The sequence below is a fragment of the Camellia sinensis genome, chromosome 4 (assembly GCF_055761805.1).
Source record: "Camellia sinensis isolate YWXY chromosome 4, ASM5576180v1, whole genome shotgun sequence".
Taxonomy (NCBI): domain Eukaryota; kingdom Viridiplantae; phylum Streptophyta; class Magnoliopsida; order Ericales; family Theaceae; genus Camellia; species Camellia sinensis.
Genome location: NC_138964.1, coordinates 150,981,049 through 150,988,851, shown reverse-complemented (window position 1 = coordinate 150,988,851; position 7,803 = coordinate 150,981,049). Strand labels below are relative to the sequence as shown.

The following is a 7,803-nucleotide window of genomic DNA, read 5'->3' as shown; positions in this document are numbered from 1 at the left end:
TAGGTGAAGTTGGATTAGTAAGTCAAATCTAATATAGTAGTAAGTAAGGTTGAGGAAGTGAGATTTATTTGAATGGTAAGAGAAGTGTAAAAAAGTGATAAGTATGGTTGAATGAAATGGTAAGCTAACATTAACCAAGTAAGTGCAATCTAATGAAATAAAAAAAGAAATGTCATTGATGACGTGCATTCTACAATCATAGCCATTGCTTCGCTTTTTCTTTTTCTTTTTCTTTTTCTCATCAAACAGAAAGAAGACTATTGATGAAATCAACATACAGAACACATGAAAATACATCAATAAAGGAGAGGATAGTGCAAACAACATCAAAACATAACTTCACAATCCCAATTAGATTGACACTAAAAAGCATAGCCAATTATATGGTAGCACAAGCCTCACAAGTTGGTGAGAAGCCAACAAAGAAAATGAAAAACAAACAAAGAACAAACCAAGGCTATACAATACAAACCAGCAAAGCCAACTCAAGTACTCAATCCACCTAGCTAAGCTAGAAAATCACCCACCAAAAAAAAAAAAAAAACCCCAGCTAGTATCACCCAATAAAAATCCCCCACTTGATCACTTCTAGTTGAATGGTTCCTTCAACACAACCCAATGCTCCTCACCAGATCATATAACAAGTAAAAGCAACCATAATTCCAGCCCATCTCACCTGCAAACATTAAGGAACTAATAATTCAAAGCAGAGCAAAAGACAATTTGCGAAAGACAAACCAAAAAACAGAGAAAAATCACAAAGGAGAGCAAAAAACAGTTTGCAAAATTCATCTCCTCCTACTGAATCCTTCAACAATCAATCCCAAGGCACCTTGGTTGAGCACATCCGTCCCAATTCACAGCAGCAAATCACAACAGCAGATACCAAACCAAACTGATAGCAAACAGATAACGAGTGTCATTCTTCAAATCCAAGTGTCAAGTGCCATTCTTCAAATGCCAAGTACCATAGCCATTACTTTGTCCTGGAAGCCATTCAAGTGTCTAATTAGAAACTTGGTGAATTTAGTTACATATGCATTTCGCATCTAGGATACTATCCTTTTGCTTTAATGTAAATTGCAAGGCAGCCAAAGTGATTGAGGAAAAAAAATCCCATCTCCAATCATATACCAAAAACCCAAAAAAATACCATACAAAAACACATTGAGGAATAAAAATATATTAATATACATCCAATCAATATCAATATATTATTAGATCATAGGAATGACTGAAGTCTCCATACAAAAATAATTACCTTCCAAACCCTTTATGCAGACTTGTTGCTCTTAGTTGAGGTTGATCTCTTCCTAGCTCAAACCCTAGTTCACGCATGTCACCAAAATCAGATAAATTTGGCAACAACTTAACAAAAGGAGGGAAGGAAAAAAAAAAAACCATTTTAATGGATGCTTGAGTTCTTCAGAATGTGAAATATAAATTTACAGTATATGGGTTTGGATTGGTTTTGGGTGATGCATCATTTTGTTCTTATTGTGGAAACAGATTTGAGAGGGAACGGGGGGATATGTGAGGTTTATTAGAAATGCAGAGAAACCCAAAACTCAAAAGCCACAAAATTCATGAAGTTTACCATATAAAAGATTTTCTAAAAATCATAAGAAAAAAAAAATCAATAGATATATTTATATATATGATTTTCTAAGGTAACTGTAAAAAAAATCAAATATATATACATATATATAGAAATGAAGAGAAACCCAAAAAGAATTTCTTTAAAAAAAAAACAAAACAAAACAAAAAATAAAACTTGGAACTCTGAATCTATATATATATATATATATATGAGAAAATCAAAGGGGAAAAAAGCTGACCCAATGAGATTGACTCTGAGATTGGCTTTGAGCTGAACAAAGAGCTCGTAAAGCTGGCCTAGATCAGCAGCATTACCTTGAGAGTAGAGAAGGGTGAGGGGAGCACAAGGGTTTTTGAGATAGAAATCGACGATCTTGTTCCCAGATTTGCCCTAACCTTGTGGCTAATGAATTTGAGTTCAAAGAGTAGAACAGAACACAGTGGATACATGGAGGGGTGGGTCTATTGTAGAGAGAGAAAGAGGCAGAACACAACAGAGAGAGAGGGAGTGCTAGCTGTGTGGTGACCGGTTCAACCGCTTTATTTTTTTATTTTTTCAATGGTCCAGATTAAAGATTTCCATCTGACGGCTAAAATTCATTTTTGTGTATGGTACCCAAATACCACTTTTGGGTACCATAGTCGAACCCTATTAGCATTAGCCTTTCATAATTACATAATACTTTTAACTGATTTCAATTTTTTTTTTATATCAATTTTATCATTTTCAAAATATTTTTTATTTAATTTTCAATATAAATTTATTTTTGGGGCACCCATTACTATTTGTTAATAATAAATTATCAAAAGTTTAATGTGATATTGAAGTAATAAATCACAATTTGTCGAACAATTGTGAAGGTCTTATAATAGGTGTCCTTTGCACACATAAAAAAGACAAAAATTAATAGAACACGAAACACTTATCATTAACTTTAGGGGAAATAACATGTTAGGGCAATTTAGTAAAAGTAATAACAATTTCGTGAAAAAACTTATAAAATTATTTTTTAATGCCTTTAAGTTTTTCATTAATATATGATTATTTTTTTTACATTCCACTTAAATGATATTTTCCCTTAAATTTAAAATAATTTTTTATTTATTTATCTATTTCAATAAAAAAAAAATTAACCGTTTTCCATTTTTTTTTATATCATATTCTTAACATTTGTCTAATACTTACAAGTTACATCCATTTACTCGATTTATAGTAAAAGTCTTACCAAAAAAGACATGATGATAATATGGAGGGGAATTTTTTTTAAGGTCAATGATATTAAAATTTTATAAGATAAAGATTTATAATATTTTCATAGTAGTTGGGATCTCTCAATATTTTCATAAAGAAAATTATACTAAAAAAAAATTGTGCCTAACTTAGAGAAATTTCAGCTCCGATACAAAGAATTTTTAATTTTCACAATTTTTTTTTTTTAATTTTCACAAAGAAATAAAGAAATTTTTCTGATATGACCATAGAGAAATTTCATCGAGAGACCTTGTTAATAAAAAAAAAAATCTTGGACCTCTCCTATAACATAAAATTGAAGAGGGATATTTCACAAATTTTTTCAAATATAAATAACACAATCATGGATCGTTAAAGTATACTTTTAGATAAGAATAATCAACAATTGAAAATCAAAAAAATATATAGGTTTTTAGTGGGGATGGGACTCCTCCAGTGAGAGGTTGTAGAATAATCAAGTGACCAATTTATTGTTTTACTATGTTGAAAACAATATTTTAAACTTGATTTTAGAAACAACTTGAATTAAAGAAATTAAATTATAAAAAGCTTGAATAAACTCACTAGAGTTTGATTAGTTAAAATTAGGGTAAATTATATTGATAGTGGTTTGGAAAAAATACAATATATCTCACAATTGTAGAATAATTACATCGAACTTCCTTTTAGTCATCTTTTTATCAATAATTTGTTAGTCATAAAAACAGAAAAATAATACTAAAATGTATATTGTTCTTTATTTATATTGTTTCTTCATATTATTTGCATTAATTTCGGTCTGTTTAGTCTTATAAAAATGAAAGATGGTGTAATTATATGAAAATTCAAAAGTAGGTGAAATGTGAATAAAATATATTTATATTTTACCTAATTTCATACCTTTTTTTCATTTTTCTTTTTAATTTTTTTTTCAAATTCTCTAATCAAATACAGCGTTAAAATTTGTTGGCATGAGTGTCACTTATCTATTTCCATTAACCACATTCTTAAACAAAAGTTGGTAAAATAATTGAATGGAAGGTTGAAGACAAGTGGAATCTCTACTTTAATAAATAAAAAAAAAATTAAAAAAGACAACCAATCAATTTTAAAACGTGCAAACTTAAGTCATGGTTTATCAAATTAAAGGGATTCTTCATACTCATAAAATAATGCATGCATCAGATTTGTGATGATGTCACCCATGCTAATATTCAGGAATTCATTTTCATGAACTCCAACTACACTCATTAATTTTTTTATAAATTAAATTAGAAAGTAATTTTCATTTTAGGAGATCAGTTTTTTAAAGGTAAATTACATAACCTCCCTTGAGGTTGACGAAATTATAGCTGGCACTATAATTTTTACATAATTATATTGATTTTTTTTAATAACGATAAAATTGATAGAGTTAATAGAAAATATAAAATTAGTTTTATGCCTTTATATTTTTTATGAGATTTTTTAAAAACTATTTTAAACAAGTTTTTATTCATTTTTATTGAATTTTTTTTTTCATATTGTAGCATTTTTTTTCTTTTTCTTTTTCTTTTTTACTTTTCAGATGCATCTAATTTAAATGCTTCTAGAAAGACAAAAAAAATAAAACAAACTAAATTATGAAAAAAAAATCACCAAAAATGAAAGAAATTCCGTCTAGAAACACAATTTTTTGTTCATTTTTTAAAAATATTTTGTTTATTTATTTATTTTTGTATATTTTAGTTACTTTTAAAACTTTTTAGAACCATCAATGTGTGAGAGAGAAGAGAGAGTTTGACATTCAAGATGTAACCCATGTGTGAATTGGAATGAATAATTTTAGTAATGAAATTGGCTCTATATTCTATTATAGGTACAATGAAAGCTTCCATGTTATGAGTTAGCATTATATATAATATATAAAATAATTAAAAACAATTCGAAAATGAGAAAGAAAGCAATCCTTGTGTCATATAATTAAGGAGGGCAGGAATAAATGAAGTTATAATCATGGATCCATGTAAAAATAAATAAAATAAAAAGAAGAAAAAAGCATGTGATATTTTTTCATCGAATATTTTAATGATATTTATTAATTAGATTAATTTAATGTAAAACACAAAATCAAAGAGCATAATGTTGCAATTAAAATTATAATAATTAAATTAACGAAATGTAAAGTATAATAACTATTATAGTTTACAAAATAATTAAAATAAATAAAAAAGAAATATAAAAGAGAAGACAAGTTTCCAACAAGTGTTTGGTGTTCTCTGTAGGACAATCTTCACTGTATTTAAAAGATTTAATTCTATTGTGTACACAACAACAAATAGAATTTAAAGAAATAAAGAAAAGGAGAGAATTTGTTTGATTACAAAAATCAAACTCGAAATAAAAATAAATAAATAAAAACAACACTAAAAATAAATTAAATAACTTACTTGATTTAATTTCTTTGAATTATTTCCTGATCAAGTCCAGTGTTTAACACTGTGTCCTTAAGACAGATTCGTCCTCTCCACGGTGCTTTCAGAATTCGGACGTCTATCTCCCAGGATGAAATGATCTACCACAAACAATAGCAGCACTACTAATTGTTTGCCTTACGAACACACTAAGTGTTTACACTCTTTCTTTCGGAAATAAAATGCAGCAAGATGAAGAATATAAATAGCAGAAGTGAAATACGAAATTTCTGAATGGAAAACATCAAATGAGGGTGGTCCTATTTATAGATGTGAAGGTGGCTCTTGGATTTGAATTGAATAGGTATGTGGCTCTTGGTTTTGAATTGAACAGGTATGATACCTGTTGGGTTTTGAATTCAAACAGATTCAACAATTCAAACAGATAGCAATTACGGGAAGGGCCCTGTTTGGGTGTGCATTAATTCCAAAACAGTTTATTTCGGTTTGAAACCGGGAAGCGCCCTGTTTGGATGAACAAAAAATCCAAACTAATTTAATTTGAATTCTGGATTTTATTTTAATAAAAAATAAAATTAAATTCAAATGTTTTTGGCCCAAAAAGATTAGAAGCCCAACCCAACCACACACCCCGCACCCGCGCCCAAGCCCAGCCCGACCGACCGGACGGACGGCGGCGCGCGTGTGGTGATTTTTGGGTCAAATAGGTCTAGCCCATTTTGCCCATAACCTCTCCCTCTAAAACACTTGGGTACCCCTTGGGGCACACCCCAAGTATCTCACCCTAAGCCTTATAAACCCTTTCAAAACCTCCCACCAAAACAATGTGGGACAAGCCAATTTACAACCTTAAGGAATTTCCACCAAAACTCCATTTCCATGGAGCACACTTTGGCTTCAATTTCCCATTCACTCGGTAATGGTTTTGAGCAACCAAATATACCACGTGAATCACAACGCGGCATAGAACGCGTTACCACTTTGACCCGAGTAAATCGACACTCGGGGCCCACCTAAAAAATAGACCAAACTTGAGGAAAAATTAACCATTTCCAACAATCCCCCACATGAATGGAATTTGATGACAACGGAAATGCAACAATATGCAGACTTAACGAAAGAGTATAAGTCGAAAATATCTTGCATCAGGATAGGTAGTTTTCGGCCTTGAACCTTCCCTAGTGATAACCTATCGGACTTACTGGCTAACCAATGGACGCGATGCCTTGAATTGTTCAGCCGTTTGTGTAAGCCAAGACAATAGATTTCACACAAAATATCTTCTAACACATCGTGGTTCTCACTGTTGTGTTCATTTTGGCCTTGAACGCGCCTGGTTTTTATAAGTGTTTCTAGAGAATTTAGCCTTTGCATTCTCATAGAACCGGCCCCAGTTCAACACTCATATAGGTGATTCTTATTGTGAATATCTCTTTATACTCGTCTTGATTTTATGCCTTAATCAAGATATAAGTAATCATTAAAAGCAAAGCTTATCCTTATACCCCTGCAGACAACATATGTTGCAGATATCACTCTCACCATAGGAATGGGTAGGAATTTTAATCCCTTGGTGATTTCTGGTGAGCCATACATAACTTAGTTGTCCCTTTGAACTTAGTTCTTGGGATCTCCAGTCATATAAGTAGGGTTACCATTATGACGACTCTTAAGTAATAGGCTTTAATCCCATCCCCTTCGATGAACTATACACTAGCTCTTTTGTCAAACCTTTTGTTAACGGATCCGCAATATTCTCTTTAGATTTTATATAATCTATTGAGATTATTCCGTTTGACAACAATTGCCTTACAGTATTATGTCGACGACGAATATGTCGTGACTTACCATTATACATATGATTCTGTGCCCTGCCTATTGCAGATTGACTATCACAATGAATGCAAATAGCTGGCACAGGTTTTGGCCACATTGGAATGTCTTCTAAGAAGTGACGAAGCCATTCTGCTTCTTCACCTGCTTTGTCTAAAGCAATGAACTCGGATTCCATTGTGGATCGTGCGATGCACGTTTGTTTCGTGGACTTCCAAGAAACAGCAGCGCCTCCTAGAGTAAAGACATATCCACTAGTGGATTTTGAATCTTTAGTATCCGCGCCCAAGCCCAGCCCGACCGGACGGACGGACGGCGGCGGCGGCGCGCGCGTGTGGTGATTTTTGGGTCCAGTGGGTCTAGCCCATTTTGCCCATAACCTCTCTCTCTAAACCACTTGGGTACCCCTTGGGGCACGCCCCAAGTATCTCACCCTAAGCCTTATAAACCCTTTCAAAACCTCCCACCAAAACAATGTGGGACAAGCCAATTTACAACCTTAAGGAATTTCCACCAAAACTCCATTTCCATGGAGCACACTTTGGCTTCAATTTTCCATTCACTCGGTAATGGTTTTGAGCAACCAAATATACCACGTGAATCACAACGCGGCATAGAACGCGTTACCACTTTGACCCGAGTAAATCGACACTCGGGGCCTACCTAAAAAATAGACCAAACTTGAGGAAAAATTAACCATTTCCAACATTCTCATGTGAGGACATA

General features: G+C 32.2%; 1 long non-coding RNA gene across 1 annotated transcript; it reads right to left on the bottom strand.

The window, feature by feature from the left end:
* Positions 1–329: 329 nt before the first annotated feature.
* LOC145823473 (uncharacterized) lies at positions 330–2,072 on the bottom strand. The gene is made up of 3 exons (XR_014365756.1): positions 1,839–2,072; positions 1,262–1,325; positions 330–986 (listed from the first exon to the last, which is right to left on the bottom strand). It is a non-coding gene; the product is annotated as an uncharacterized LOC145823473 (long non-coding RNA).
* Between the last annotated feature and the right edge of the window lie 5,731 nt (positions 2,073–7,803).